General features: G+C 40.2%; 1 protein-coding gene and 1 non-coding gene across 2 annotated transcripts in view; both read left to right on the top strand.

Moving 5' to 3' along the window:
• The window catches only part of LOC121535278 (GPI ethanolamine phosphate transferase 2-like), a 128,628-nt gene that overhangs the window by 20,316 nt on the left and 91,603 nt on the right, over positions 1–16,709 (top strand). The gene's annotated exons all lie outside the window — the stretch shown is intronic.
• Positions 14,710–14,785, top strand: trnat-ugu. Its single transcript has one exon. It is a non-coding gene; the product is annotated as a tRNA-Thr (tRNA).

Below are 16,709 nucleotides of genomic sequence, written 5' to 3'. Positions count from 1 at the left end.
CTTGAAAGCAGTATCCAGATCCATCGGATGTAGTGATCACAATATAGTAGGCATATCTAGAAAAAAAACAAAGTTCCAAAGGCTGGGCCTAATACAGTGTATAAGCGGTCATACAATACGTTTTGTAGTGATTCCTATGTTGTTGATGTAAATAATATTTGTTTGTCTATGGTGTGTAATGAGGCGCAACCAGACGCTTCACTTGACACATTCATGAAATTGCTTATTCCAGTTACTAATAAGCATGCACCCATTAAGGAAATGACTGTAAAAACTGTTAAATCCTTGTGGATTGATGTGGAATTTAAAAATGGTATGGTTGAGTGGGATGAGGCAAATGGAATGGCAAATAAGTCTGGCTGCACAACCGATTGGCAAACGTACTGCAGATTGAGAAATCATGTGACTAAACTGAATAAAAAGAAGAAACTATACTATGAAACAGAGATAAATGATATAAAGAATGATAGTAAAAAGCTCTGGAGCACCTTCAATGACATGTTGAGCAAAAAGGCAAACGCAGCTCCATCATTCATTGAATCAGATGGCTCATTCATCACAAAACCCACTGATATTGCCAATTACTTTAATGATTGTTTTGAATTCCGTAAAGTGAGTGTAGAAGAGGTGCATTTTTTTGTTGTCTATCAACAATGACAAGCCACCGGGGTCTGACAACTTGGATGGAAAATTACTGAGGATAATAGCGGACGATATTGCCACTCCTATTTGCCCAATCTTTAATTTAAGCCTACTTGAAAGGGTGTGCCCTCAGGCCTGGAGGGAAGCAAAAGGTGTTTGACTAGATACAATGCTATTTTACAGTAAACAAATTGACAATAGACGTTCAGCACGCTTATAGAGAAGGACATTCAACAAGCACAGCACTTACTCAAATGACTAATCATTGGCTGAGAGAAATTGATGATAAAAAGATTGTGGGGGCTGTTTTGTTAGACTTCAGTGCAGCTTTTGACATTATCGATCATAGTCTGCTGCTGAAAAAATTTATGTATTATGGCTCTACATCCCCTGCTATATTGTGGATAAAGAGTTACCTGTCTAACAGAACTCAGAGGGTGTTCTTTAATGGAAGCCTCTCCAATATAATCCAGGTAGAATCAGGAATTCCCCAGGGCAGCTGTCTAGGCCCCTTACTTTTTTCAATCTTTACTAACGACATACCACTGGGTTTCAGTAAAGCCAGTGTGTCTACAGTGGTTCCTCAATTAAATGTTTTGAGCTTATGCCTCAACAGTTTGTAGTAGATGGTGGCAGATGGTGGTAAATTGCGTCATGCTGTCATTATGCCACACTATCACAAGGGGAAGTTATATCACTGATCTATCGGTAATCTAAACTGTGGCACAAATTGGGGGATTTTTCAAACCCAGCCGAGGTATTAGACTATCCTTTTGTAAATTAATGGAGGTGTGACTGTTTCAGTCAGAGAGTCTCTCTCCTCTGGCACTGGAGTCCTGCATCAGAATTTTTTTGGGCTGGCGGGTGGTCCCGGAGTTGAGAGAGAACTTGGGTAAATACAATGGCGCAATTACACTTGACATGTGGACTGACGATTTTCGAAAAATAGGATACTTGTGCCTTACAGCCCATTAAATAAACGAAGAGTTGGTGTTATCCACCATGGAGTGGGAAAGTGCAGCTCAAAACTGCAGATGCCATAAGGCCAGCTATTGTGAAAGAATACTTGTGGATGTTGTTGATTTCCTCTATCGCTTCAATGGGCCTACTGTCCACCTGGTAATTGTGTGGCGTCACCTACAGATGGATTTGTGGTTTCAGAGAGAAGCCAGCTGCAAGCCTGTAACCAGGCACGGTGGACTTTTTGTTTCTCTCCCTCTAAAAACAGAAAGAGAGAATTCTAAATATCAAACTGGCTTTATTAACCACTGTGTGAAGGAGTGATACAGTGTGAAACTCACTTATAAAGTGAGTTTCTGAAACATGGAGTCCTTTGCTGATGTGAAGAAGAAACTGAATTTTCAAGACCTGAGATACTTAATTTATTTAATTTATGAAATGTACTAGTTTATTTAGGTAATTTTAGATATTTGTTTTGGCTTGGCCTATTTAGTAGGCTATTTTGCAGCATAAAGCTATGTTTGTCAGCATAAAGCTGAGTGACTCACTCATTCGTGGCTTTGGATCAAAATAAATAAGTACCAACATTCTTTAATAAGGAAATGTTTTGACCAAGTTAATCTGCTCATATTGTGTGTGTGTGTTCAATTATTTGTGACATTGTGGTTACAATGAAGAATGGAAACAAAATAATTCAAATAAATCCTTAACATAATGAATAATCAGATGCGTGTTGCAAAATTGTAATTCTTTGGTACTAATTTCTTTTTCTTTGAGGGGGGGGGGGACAATACAAAACATACACATAAAACGACAACTACATCACACCTGCCCAGACCCTTCTCACTCTCCGCCACATTACATTTACGTAATTTAGCAGACACTCTTATCCAGAGCGACTTACAGTAGTGAGTGCATACATTTTCATACTTTTTTCATACTGGTACCCCGTGGGAATCGAACCCACAACCCTGGCGTTTCAAGCTCTACCAACTGAGCTACACAGGGCACAAGGTCTCAAACTGAACCATTTTGTTTCTCTCCGTCACCCACGCACTTTCAACATCTGGATAATAAAGCATTTAAATTGGTTGATTTTCAGTTTTTAAGTATACATTTTTTCAAGATGATTGACAAGAAAATTATCGTCCAACCCATAGGGTATCTCACTGCACCCTTATGTCATGTCTTGAAATATGCAGACAGACGGATTAAAAGTTTCCATTGTAATACTTCTGACAGCCATCTTTCTAACTCCGCCCATAACTTTTGGACTTTATAACATTCCCAGAAGGCATGGATTATTATAACCTAATGAAAAATGAACCTGGTAATTTTATTTAATTTACTGCAGGCCTAAGACCTATGGGTTTAACCTTCTGAATGAATGATTTTAGTGAAGATAGAAGCCGCCTCTTAATGAGTTCCGAGAGCCGATCCGTTACCCAACAAAATAACATCAATTTATTTATGACTACAGACAGTAGGCTATTATTCCTCATTTCCTGCATTAATTAATTTGTCTGCATGTCTATTCAACATTTGGCTATAAAGAAACCATGCCATGAATTAATAACAATATATTTTATTTTCACAATGCAATGCGGCACATTGACAACTCCAATCGCTTTAAAGAGCCTTCTAATATTCGAGAACAAATAAATATACTTAAACAATAACTTCAAAAACAGTCCATCACTGGATTTCTTCAAATTGCTGTGCAGGAAAAGGATGTCATCCACCGTGCCTGGTCGCAGCTGGCTTCTCATCTCTCTCTCTGCACCTCCATTAATATATAAAATATAGTCTAATAGCTCGGCTAGGTGTGAAGAATCCCCCAATTTGTGCCACAGTTTAGACTACCGATAGATAGTCAGTCAGAGTTGAGTCCTATTGTAAAGTGTAGCCTAATGGCCAAAAAGGGCAAACTTGCAATGTATTCGAGGCTTAACTCCTCTAAAGTTTTACATATCTAACTCAATATCACAGACCTGAAATGCATCAACCCCTACAAATATATCAATTTATTATAATCACATAATAATTCTAATGAAATTAGCTTTAGCAAGAGGAGAGAGACTGCATATGCTAAAGACAATCAGAAAGAATGTGTCTTTAACCCTGCATTATAATATAACTTATTTTGAACGAAAGACAATAATTAGTGAGTCACTCAGCCCTATGCTTCTGTTCCTGCTTCTTTTACCTATTTGAGTGTTTGTTTAATATCCTACTGATTCTGTGATCACCAAGCCTCATGCAACCGCAAAATGTTCGATAAAGCAATGTCACAAATCTGGCTGTTTTTAAACTTTGCTATGGTGTAATAAAGGCTTTACAATTTTGTTTCATTAGAACAGACTCTCTGGTATTACTCATAATTTATTTAGTGTTGTTTACACTGTTCCAAACGGGCAGAAAAATAGTATTGTAATCTAACAGCACCTGTTTGTCATGCAACAGTATCTCTTGTGCTTTGACAATGATTTTACATGAGGCCTAATTCACATGATATGCCTAAAATACTTATATCCTCTAGGCTAATAAATAATAAAAATTTTCCTTTCGATTATTTAATTAACCTATGTCATGTTATTTCAAGTTATCCCTTTGGCGCACATGCAAAAGTGATTTGGAGTTGTTGAACGAGAGTGACAAAATGTATTACAATTTAATTTGAATGAATGGAATGAGAAGGATGAAGAAGAAGAAGAGGGTGATTGAATTTAGAACAAAGGGTTAGAATTGCTCTTCCTCACTTTCTTTGTTGTTTCTACTTTGTCAGAAGAAGCTGTCATTGGACTGTAGCCTATTACTTACTTAAACTGTTGTGACACTGTAAGGTGTTTATTCTGAGAGAAACTAAAATGTTATGTTATATTCCATTATATTCTTAAAATATATGTGTTGAATGAATATATGCAAGTGATGTCTGCTAAATTAACAAGTTGATGGCGAAGCCATAAAGTCTTGGCTACTAAGCACAGGTAAATTAAACAAAAAAAAGGTTTAACATATTTTCCAGATCTGAGCTATTCAATGTATGTTTTATTTATTACATTTACTTGTGGAATGTTACCGAATAGATAACAGCAATAGAAATAAGCTGTGGCAGAGAGTCAGGCTGAGAATGGAAAGCAGCCTTTCCAATAAATTGGAATACAAAACAAGCCATCCACCCTTGATGGGCTATCAGCAGGACAATAGACTCTTGCCGAGTTTAGGGACTTTACATTTATTAATGGGTGTTTGCGAGGCATGTCACTTCACCCATATCTTTGTATAGCCCACCACATGCACTGTTTTCTAACCACATCTGGATGGATCCATAACAAATTATATGGGAATAAATATCACTGAATGACAGAAATATTGTAATAAAGTAGGCTAATGTAATTGAAGGCATCAAATTGTTGCTTACTGAAACTCCCAAAGTCATCAAATTGTTATAATAGGATTTGAAGCATTAGCCTACCCACGTGTGGTCAACTACAGTACCAGTCATAAGTTTGGACACACCTACTCATTCAAGGGTTTTTCTTTATTTTTTACTATTTTCTACATTGTAGAATAATAGTGAAGACATCAAAACTATGAAATAACACATGTGGAATCATGTAGTCAGGATCGAGGGAAAGATACAGTACAGAGAGATCCTTGATGACAACCTGCTCCAGAGCGCTCAGGACCTCAGGCTGGGGCGAAGGTTTACCTTCCATATATTTTATATTGGATTCTTCAAATAGCCACCATGCAAATAGTCTGGGTTGCCATTTGATTAGATGTTCAGGAGTCTTGGGGGTAGAAGCTGTTTAGAAGCCTCTTGGACCTAGACTTGGCGCTCCGGTACCGTTTGCCGTGCAGTAGCAGAGAGAACAGTCTCTGACTAGGGTGGCTGGAGTGTTTGACAATTTTTAGGGCCTTCCTCTGACACCGCCTGGTATAGAGGTCCTGGATGGCAGAAAGCTTGGCCCCAGTGATGTACTGGGCCGTAAGCACTACCCTCTGTAGTGCCTTGCGGTCGGAGGCCGAGCAGTTGCCATACCAGGCAGTGATGTAACCAGTCAGGATGCTCTTGGTGGTGCAGCTGTAGAACCTTTTGAGGATCTGAGGACCCATGCCAAATCTTTTCAGTCTCCTTAGGGGGAATGATAGTCCCACTAAGCCCAAACCAGATGGGATGGAGTATCGCTGCAGAATGCTGTGGGCTAAGTGTGCCTTGAATTCTAAATGAATCACAGACAGTGTCACCAGCAAAGCACCCTCACACCATAACACCTCCTCCTCCTTGCTTTACGGTGGGAAATACACATGCGGACATCATCCGTTCACCCACACCGCGTCTCACAAAGACACGGCGGTTGGAACCAGAAATCTCCAATTTGGACTCCAGACCAAAGGACAAATTTCCACAGGTCTAATGTCCATTGCTCGTGTTTCTTTGCCCAAGCACGTCTCTTCTTCTTATTTGTGTCCTTTAGTAGTGGTTTCTTTGCAGCAATTCTACCATGAAGGCCTGACTTACACAGTCTCTTCTGAACAGTTGATGTTGAGATGTGTCTGTTACTTGAACTCTGTGAAGCATTTATTTGGGCTGCAATTTCTGAGGCTGGTAACTCTAATGAACTTATCATCTACAGCAAAGGTAACTCTGGGTCTTCCTTTCCTGCGGCGGTCCTCATGAGAGCCAGTTTCATCATAGCGCTTGATGTTTTTTGCGACTGCACTTGAATAACTTTGAAAATTCTTGAAATTTTCCAGATTGACTGACCTTCATATCTTAAAGTAATGATGGACTGTCATTTCTCTTTGCTTATTTGAGCTGTTCTTGCCATAATATGGACTTGGTCTTTTACCAAATAGGGCTATCTTCTGTATTCCCCCCCCACCTTGTCACAACACAACTGGCTCAAATGCGTTAAGAATGAAAGAAATTCCGCAAATTAACTTTTAAGAAGGCACACCTGTTAATTGAAATGCATTCCAGGTGACTACCTCATGAAGCTGGTTGAGAGAATGCCAAGAGTGTGCAAAGCTGTCATCAAGGCAAAGGTTGGCTATTTGAAGAATCTCAAATATAAAATATATTTTTTGTTTAACAATTTTTTGGTTACTAAATGATTCCATATGTGTTATTTCATAGTGTTGATGTCTTCACTATTATTATACAATGTAGAAAATAGTAAAAATAAAGAAAAACCCTTGAATGAGTAGGTGTTCTAAAACTTTTGACCAGTAGTGTATAACGTAAGTGTCTTGATATGTTTGGACCCCAGGAAGAGTAGTAATGGGGATCCCTAATAAAATTCAAAAAAAATACAAATATAGCTGTATGTCAACAGTAGGCTACTAAGGATGCGATAATAGTCAGTTCACCAATGACAACAAGGCATGTTGAATGAATGGTAGCCTAGTATGGTAGCCAAGTATTCAGATCCCTTGACTTTTTCCACATTTAGTTACATACAGCCTTATTCTAAAATTGATTAAATTAAATTATCAATCAACACACCCATAATGACAACAGGTTTTTATATATTTTTGCAAATGTATTAAAAATAAAAATACCTCATTTACATAAGTATTCAGACCCTTTGCTATGAGACTTGAAATTGAGCTCAGGTGCATCCTGTTTCCATTGATCATCCTTGAAATGTTTCTACAACTTGATTGGAGTCCACCTGTGGTAAATTCAATTGATTGGACATGATTTGGAAAGGTACCCACCTGTCTATATAAGGTCCCACAGTTGACAGTGCATGTCAGAGCAAAAACCAAGCCATGAGGTCAAAGGAATTGTCCGTAGAGCTCAGAGACAGTATTGTGTCAAGGCATAGATCTGGGGAAGGGTACCAAAACATTTCTGCAGCATTGAAGGTTCCCAAGAACACAGTGGCCTCCATCATTCTTAAATGGAAGAAGTTTGGAACCACCAAGACTCTTCCTAGAGCTGGCCGCCCGGACAAACTGAGCAATCGGGGGAGAAGGGCCTTGGTCAGGTGGGTGACCAAGAACCCGATGTTCACTCTGACAGAGCTCCAGAGTTCCTCTGTGGAGATCGGAGAACCATTCAGAAGGACAACCATCTCTGAAGCACTCCACCAATCTGGCCTTTATGGTAGAGTGGCCAGACGGAAGGCACTCCTCAGTAAAAGGCACATGCCAGCCTTCTTGGAGTTTGCCGAAAGGAAGCTAAAGGATTCAGACCATGAGAAACAAGATGCTTTGGTCTGATGAAACCAAGATTGAACTCTTTGGCCTGAATGCAAAGCGTCACGTCTCGAGGAAACCTGGCACCATCCCTACGGTGAAGCATGGTGGTGGCAGCATCATGGTGTGGGGATGTTTTTCAGCAGCAGGGACTGGGAGACGAGTAAGGATCGAGGGAAAGATGAACGGAGCAAAGTACAGAGAGATCCTTGATTAAAACCTGCTCCAGAGCGCTCCGGACCTTCCAACAGGACAACGACCCTAAGCACACAGCCAAGACAACGCAGGAGTGGCTTTGGGACAAGTCTCTGCATGTCCTTGAGTGGCCCAGCCATTGCCCGGACTTGAACCCGATCGAACTACTCTGTAGAGACCTGAAAATAGCTATGCAGCGACGCGCCCCATCCAACCTGACTGAGCTTGAGAGGATCTGCAGAGAAGAATGGGAGAAACTGTTTTTGCTTTGTCATTATGCGGTATTGTGTGTAGATATAAGGATTTTATTTTATTTAATCCCTTTTAGAATAAGGCTGTAACGTAACAGAATGTGGGAAATGTCAAGGGGTTTGAATACTTTCCAAATGCACTGTATAGTATCAGAAAGAGCAGATTCTGCAGTTTCCAAATCACATATCCTTGCCAAACAATTCTTAAAAATGAACCCTTGCTGTATTTCACAATATAGCCGTTTGGCAGAATTACTGTGATTAAATGCACTCCTCGTGTGCACTCACAATACTCAAAGCAGAGTAACATACACTATATATACAAAAGTATTTGAACACCACTTCAAAGTAGTGGATTCGGCTGTTTCAGCCACACCCGTTGCTGACAGGTGTATAAAATCGAGCACACAGGCATGCAATCTCCATAGACAAACATTGGCAGTAGAATGGCCTTACTGAAGAGCTCAGTGACTTTCAATGTGGCACCGTCATAGGATGCCACCTTTCCAATAAGTCAGTTTGTCATATTTCTGCCCTGCTAGAGCTGCCCTAGTCAACTGTAAGTGCTGTTATTGTGAAGTGGAAACGTCTAGGAGCAACAATGGCTCAAGCGCAAAGTGGTAGGCCACACAAGCTCACAGAACGGGACCGCCGAGTGCTGAAGCGCGTAGTGTGATAATATCGTCTGTCCTCAGTTGCAACACTCACTACCGCGTTCCAAAATGCCTCTGGAAGAAACGTCAGCACAAGAACTGTTCGTCGGGAGCTTCATGAAATGGGTTTCCATGGCCGAGCAGCCACACACAAGCCTAAGATCACCATGTTCAATGCCAAGCATCGGCTGGAGTGGTGTAAAGCTCGCCGGCACTGGTCTCTGGAGCAGTGGAAACGCGTTCTCTGGAGTAAAGAATCGCTTCACCATCTGGAAGTCTGATGGACTAATCTGGGTTTGGCGGATGCCAGGAGAACGCTACCTGCCCTAATGCATATTGCCAACTCTAAAGTTTGGTGGAGGAGGAATAATGGTCTGGGGCTGTTTTTCATGGTTCGGGCTAGGCCCCTTAGTTCCAGTGAAGGGAAATCTTAAAGCTACAGCATACAATGACATTCTAGATTATTCTGTGCTTTCAACTTTGTGGCAACAGTTTGGGGAAGGCCCTTTCCTGTTTCAGCATGACAATGCCCCCGTGCACAAATTGAGGTCCATACATAAATGGTTTGTCGAGTTCTGTGTGGAAGAACTTGATTGGCCTGCACAAATCCTGACCTCAACCCCATCAAACACCTTTTTGATGAATTGGAACGCCGACTGCGAGCCAGGCCTAATCGCCCAACATCAGTGCCCGAACTCACTAATGTTCTTGTGGCTGAAGTCCCCGCAGCAATGTTCCAACATCTAGTGTAAAGCCTTCCCAGAAGAGTGGAGGCTGTTATAGCAGCGAAGGGGAAACCAATTCCATATTAATGCCCATGATTTTGGAATGAGATTTTTGACTAGCAGGTGTCCACATACTTTTGGTCATGTAGTTTATTTAAACTCAAAATATGCCATTTGGTTCTTTTGAAATGCATTTTCTTAAATTCATAATGTTCTTTAAGACCTGCCCTTAACAAAACAATAATGAATGGTCTTTAATGTTTATTACATGATTTTAAACACTTGAATTGTGTTGTTAATTGGTTTTTCGTTTGTACATATAGCCTACAGTTGCATAAACTAATGAAAATGCTATTTTGTTCTTTGAAATACATTTGATTTTGTATTCTAATGTTACATAAGGCCTTCATAAACACAACCAAATAATGATTATTCCGGTAGCAGATATGACATTTATTTTGTTAGATTGTTCGAATGTTGACGTCCAAAAGACACGTCATTGCTCCAAAGGGGGGTCCAACGAGGCCAGTCTTTTCTGGTGTTAATCAAGGTAGATCAGGTTTGCATTAGGCTATGGCTGCATATCAAAGGAAACATAAATTATAGACTAACAGTATGCTAATTAACATAATAATAGGCCATAGCTTATATAGACCAGAACAGTGGTCACCAACCTTTTCTTATTAAAAATGCAAGCCGAGTGCAATTCTCTGCTGGGTGCGGGACATCAAGTGTGCCTAAAATGTATTGTGTGAAATCAAATAAATTATAAATTGCCGGAGAAGCACAGGGCAAGTTATATTTCCAATAATATTAACTTCCGAAAAAGTATTAGCTATTTACATTGACTGGAAATAAATATTGTGTCTTGCATTTGCCTATTATCATATATGATGAGAGGTCCGATTTTCTCCATGTAGGCCTACCCTTTATTATAAATAACGTCCCTTATATTTCAAAACTTGAATCTCAAGCAAGACTATATGATAACACTGGTAATAGGTCAGTTGTTTTAGCCTATTACAGTGCCTTCAGAAAGTATTCATACCCCTTGACTTATTCCACATTTTGTTGTGTTACGGCCTGAATTCAAAATGTATTACATTGTTTGTTTGTTTTTTCTCACCCATTTACACACAATACCCCATAATGACAATGACAAAAATATGTTTTTAGACCTTTTTGCAAATGTATTGAAAATGAAATACAGAAATATCTAATTTACATAAGTAATCACACCTCTGAGTCAATACATGTTATAATCACCTTTCACAGCGATTTACAGCTGTGAGTCTTTCACGTTATGTCTCTAAGAGCTTTGCACACCTGGTTTGTACAACATTTTCCCATTATTTTCAAAAATCTTCAAGCTCTGTCAAATTGGTTGTTGATCATAGCTAGACAACCATTTTCAAGTTTTGCTGTAGATTTCAAGCAGATTTAAGTCAAAACTGTATCTCGTCCACTCAGGAACATTCACTGTATTCTTGGTAAGCAACTCCAGTGTAGATTTGGCCTTGTGTTTAAGGTTTTTGTCCTGCTGAAAGGTGAATTAATCTCCCAGTGTCTGGTGGAATCCAGACTGAAACAGGTTTTCCTCTAGGATTTTGCCTGTGCTTATCGCTATCCCGTTTCTTTTTTATCCTGAAAAACATGATGCAGCCACCACTATGCTTGGAAATATGGGGAGTGGTACTCAGTAATGTGTTATATTGGATTTTCCCCGAACATAACACTTTGTATGAAGGACAAACAGTAAATTTCTTTGTCACATTTCTTTCAGTATCTTTGCCTTGTTGTAAACAGGATGCATGTTTTGGAATATTTGTATTCTGTACAGGCTTCCTTCTTTTTACTCTGTCAATTAGGTTAATATTGTGGAGTAACAACAATGTTGTTGATCTATCCTCAGTTTTCTCCTATTACAACCATTAAACTCATGGTGAAGTCCCTGAGTGGTTTCCTTCCTCTCCGGCAACTGAGTTAGGAAGGAGGCCTGTATCTTTGTAGTGACTGGGTGTATTGATCCACCATCCCACTGTTATGATTTAACTGGATAGAACCCAAATGCAGACAAGTACACCAAGCCAGAGAAGTTTTAACAGGTTTATTTACAATGTTCAACGTCCAGGTTTCCAAATATAGGGGAAGAGCAAGTCCAGGTACAGGGAGGGTAACAGATCCAGAACAGGGCAGGTGTGGTACCGTAATGTCCTAGTGTCCGTGGTGAGTCCAAAAGAGAGGTCCGGTAATGGAGAGCAGGATGGTGGTGGCAGGAGTGAAGCGGAGGCAGGAGTCAGGTTCCAAATATCTGTGGCACAGGAGAAAAAGTAAATATAACAGGCCAAAAACACAAAGAGCAAAAATAACCAGGTTGAGTCGGCAGCGAGACTAACATGGTCGTCTTGACTATGATCTGACGATGAGTGGTAAGTTTGACCGGGTCTTAAAGGCTGAGGTGATTATGGTGAATGAGCTGCAGCTGGAACCCTGACTCCCGCACACCAGACCTCACTCCTGCAATCAAGGACAGACAGAGGGGAGGGAGAGAGCTACCTAGCAGTAGTAGGCCTAACACCCAAGTGTAATTAATAACTTCACCATGCTCAAAGGGATATTCAATGTCTGCTTTTTTATTTTGACCCATCTACAAATAGATTGTTTGAGACATTGGAAAACATCCCTGGTGTTTGTGGTTGAATCTTTGTTTTAAATTCACTGCTTGATTGAGTGACCTTCCAGATAGTTGTATGTGTGGGGTACAGAGATGGCGTAGTCCTAAAAAAAAATTATGTTAAACAATATTGCAAACGGAGTGAGTCCGATCAACTTATTATGTGACTTGTAAAGCAAATTTTCACTCCTGAACGTATTTATGCTTGCCATAACAAAGGGTATGAATACTTATTGACTGAAGATATTTCAGGTTTTCATTTTGAATTAATTTGTAAACATTTTGAAAAATATAATTCCACTTTGACATTATGGGGTATTGTGTGACCAAAAAAACACCCCTTTGCTGTATTCTCTGACAATCTCTCTCTAGGTATGGTTTTGAAATCTTACAGTAGCCTGCTCTACAGTCACTATTCATTTGGCTGTGGACTCGTGGACACTGATGTAGACACGGTGATCTAAGGTTTCCGATTGGGCAGCGGATTTGTATTTTCAGACAAATACAATGGTTCAAAATGGGAACACTTCGCCTACCCGGCATGCAGGGCAGCTGAATTAAGTGCACCTATCGTATTATTAGCAAAGATGCACTTTTTTATTTTTTTAAAATCAAAAGTAGCCAACCCTCTTGTAACTTTTGTTTAAGCTGCTGTACAAAAACAGTTAGTTCTACGTCCTCCACAGAAATGCCATAATGGGTACTGGGTGGCCGTATCACTGTAATTTTACCAAATGAGTTGGATCGGGGCAGGCAGCTGCAGCCTTCTTCATTATCCCGTATGATTGTTCTGAAAATGACTATTGAGTTCCATAAATTGTCTGTCCAATATCTCGTTCCATAATGCCTGTAAATCCGAGTTGCTCGTAACAGGGGCTGCTTTCCCCTCTTTAGATGTAACATGCGAGTCCCCAAACCTTGCTGGCAGTTTTTTGTTTCGGGAACTGGTAGCTAACATCCCAGTTGAACAGTGAGATTTGTTTGGCCATTTTGTGTGTTTTTGTTAGCCAAGTCTAGCTAGCTAACAGTGAGTAGCCTACACTGCGATAGCTACTGTTTACTGCACATGGTATCACTGCGGAGTGACACATGCCAGAACCCACCAATTTTTTTTTTCAAATTGATGAGCTGATCGTGTTTAGTTTAGTTTTTCCTTGGTAAATAATCAAGCATAATTCAAATTCATTACATTGACCTACATTACATTGATTTTGTGTACAGCGCTATATTTTATGTAGCTCAGCTGGTAGAGCACGGCGCTTGTAACGCCAAGGTAGTGGGTTCGAACCCCGGGACCACCCATACACAAGAAAATGTATGCACGCATGACTGTAAGTCGCTTTGGATAAAAGCGTCTGCTAAATGGCATATTATATTATTATATTATATTATTATATTATATTATATTATGTCCTTGAGTGTCCAGAAAGGCATCTGCCAAATAAAATGTATTATTATTATTATTATTATTATTATTATTATTATTATTATTATTATATTATTGTTGTTGTTGTCAATATATGTCCTTTTCCTTTTCCCACCCCCTCCCCACTGCTTTATATTAATTTTGTCTGATGGTGTATGCATGTATAGGCCAGTATTTGACTTGGACTGAAGTAGGTGCCGGTACTCATTTTGGGTGCTAGTACCATTTATCTTTAGTTGCAGGAATTCCTCAATACTTTGAGCTAATATTCTATAGGAGGTGCAGGAACTCAAGCAGAAGAAAATGTTAGCTGCCAGGACTCAGTTCCGGTGAGCTCCTGCCCAAGTTAAGTACTGTATTTAGGTAAAAATACAGTGTCATTTTTATGTTTTGTTGCTCAATCTTATTGGGTGGGCCTAGCTCCCCAGTCCACCCGTGCCTATGCCCATCCTGTGTTGGCTACATTGTTTGATAACATTTAAGACTCTAGGTTTCAGGAAATGGCAGTTACAGGTTTTTCTAAAATGCAAAATGCTCCAAATCCTGATGGGAAAGTTGACTGACCACCTCCGGACCTCCCCCCTACCCAACCTTAGGCACCACCTTGTCAGAAAATCATATAGGGAGAGCCCTGATTTGTACATTTAAATGTAATTCCAGTTATCTACTGAAGAGCAGTCAATTACCAAGTCCCCCTAAGAGTCTATAGTCTACCATTCCTTCTGTGGCAGTCTTCTGCCAACATTAGGCTAAAAAGGTACATTTGCCTATGATTTAAGCAGTGTGGGTGTAGCACGTGTGCCATCGTGGGGTCCGTGGGGCTGGTGGTGCCGCCGCCACTCTGAAGTGGTATTTATAAGAATTATTCAAGGTTGTCAGGTCTGCATTTGTTTTAAGACATTTGTTAAAGGACAAGCTAATTGTTACTTATAAAAAGAGAGGTCGAGGGAATGGAGAGACTATGAACATGATTGGCCTCCTGTAGCTCAGTTGGTAGAGCATGGCGCTTGTAACGCCTGGGTTGTGGGTTCGATTCCCACGGAGGGCCAGTATGGAAAATGTATGCACTCACTAACTGTAAGTCGCTCTGGATAAGAGTGTCTGCTAAATGACTAAAATGTAAATGTAAGATGATCATGCTTACTAAGGCTAGCTTTTCTAAACCATTAGCCTTGCTACTTGAATGGTTTAATTTGATGTTTGATTTACTTGAATTTGTGTTGTCTTGACCATCAAAGGTGTATTTTGTACAGTGCCATGGAAAAGTATTTGCCCCCGATTTTGTGTTATGTGTTCCCTTTATCTGATATTAGGTTTTGATTGAAGACCTGATAACATTGTGTATAAAAAATGCAAAAATAGAGAGAAAATTAGAAAGGGGACAAATTCATTTTTACGGCACTGTATATCCTAACTAAACAGGATATGGGTTGAAGCTTTGCAAGTTGCAGCCTCTTAATCTTTCAGGGATTCAAAAAAAACGATCTGCAACAAAACAAATGGCTCAGAAGGCCAACTCCGCCCCGGCACATCTTTGGTTGTGTTTTCTCATTTGCACAATTTGATTTCACGGCATGTTTTTCCACTGGCCTGAAAGCAGCCCTGTCGAATATACTCTTGCTGCTGTGTTCTCACGAGTCTATGATAAAAGGGATTACGGAGGCAAAGAGAACCTGGGCTTGATCAGCGTATGTCAGCTCCCATAAACCAGCCACCTTGTTTGTCTGAGTCTGTCCCCTGCCATCGCCAAATCCACCCATCCCCGAAATAAGAGAGCAAACGTTGCAGGCACAATTTTCCATGTATGCGTGTGTCAAAATCCTGTCCTCGCTCTTTTAAGCTGTGTCTGTTCCACTGAGGTTTCGATAGATTACTCTCTTTCCCCCCTCTGTGTAATGGCTGCTGAAGGCAACACCCTCCCCAGAAAATAAATAAATAACAGGAGAGATGCCACCAAGTATACTTATTGTAAGTTTAGGATCGCTGATCAATTGGAACTAGACCTAGATGTTCTGCAGATAGTCTAACAAATCCTACACTACACACCTCATGTACAGTGGCTTGCGAAAGTATTCACCCCCCTTGGCATTTTTCCTATTTTGTTGCCTTACAACCTGGAATTAAAATAGTTTGTATCATTTGATTTACACAACATGCCTACCACTTTGAAGATGCAAAATATTTGTTGTGTGAAACAAACAACAAATAAGACAAAAAATAAGAAATTGAGCGTGCATAGTCTCTTGGGGTATGTCTCTATAAGCTTGGCACATCTAGCCACTGGGATTTTTGCCCATTCTTCAAGGCAATACTGCTCCAGCTCCTTCAAGTTGGATGGGTTCTGCTGGTGTACAGCAATCTTTAAGTCATACCACAGATTCTCAATTGGATTGAGATCTGGGCTTTGACCATGCCATTCCAAGACATTTAATTGTTTCCCCTTAAACCACACGTGTTGCTTTAGCAGTATGCTTAGGGTCATTGTCCTGCTGGAAGGTGAACCTCCGTCCCAGTCGCAAATCTCTGGAAGACTGAAACAGGTTTCCCTCAAGAATTTCCCTGTATTAAGCGCCATCCATCATTCCTAATATGACCAGAGTACCTTCTTCCATATGTTTGGGGAGTCTCCCATATGCCTTTTGGCCCTGACCTGTTTGGAGAGCTCCTTGGACTTCAGGGTGCCGCTTGCTTAGTGGTGTTGCAGACTCTGGGGCCTTTCAGAACAGGTGTGTATATATATACTGAGATCAGATCATGTGACACTTAGATTGCACACAGGTGGACTTTATTTAACTAATTATGTGACTTCTGAAGGTAATTGGTTGCTCCAGAACTTATTGAGGGGTTTCATAGCAAAGTGGGTGAATACATATGCACTCACCACTTTTCCGTCATTTATTTCTTAGATATTTTTTTAAACAAGTTATCTTTTTAATTTCACCAATTTTGACTATGTTGTGTATGTCCATTACA

The sequence above is a fragment of the Coregonus clupeaformis genome, chromosome 2 (genome assembly GCF_020615455.1).
Source record: "Coregonus clupeaformis isolate EN_2021a chromosome 2, ASM2061545v1, whole genome shotgun sequence".
NCBI classification, from domain to species: domain Eukaryota; kingdom Metazoa; phylum Chordata; class Actinopteri; order Salmoniformes; family Salmonidae; genus Coregonus; species Coregonus clupeaformis.
This window is presented reverse-complemented; position numbering and strand designations above follow the sequence as displayed.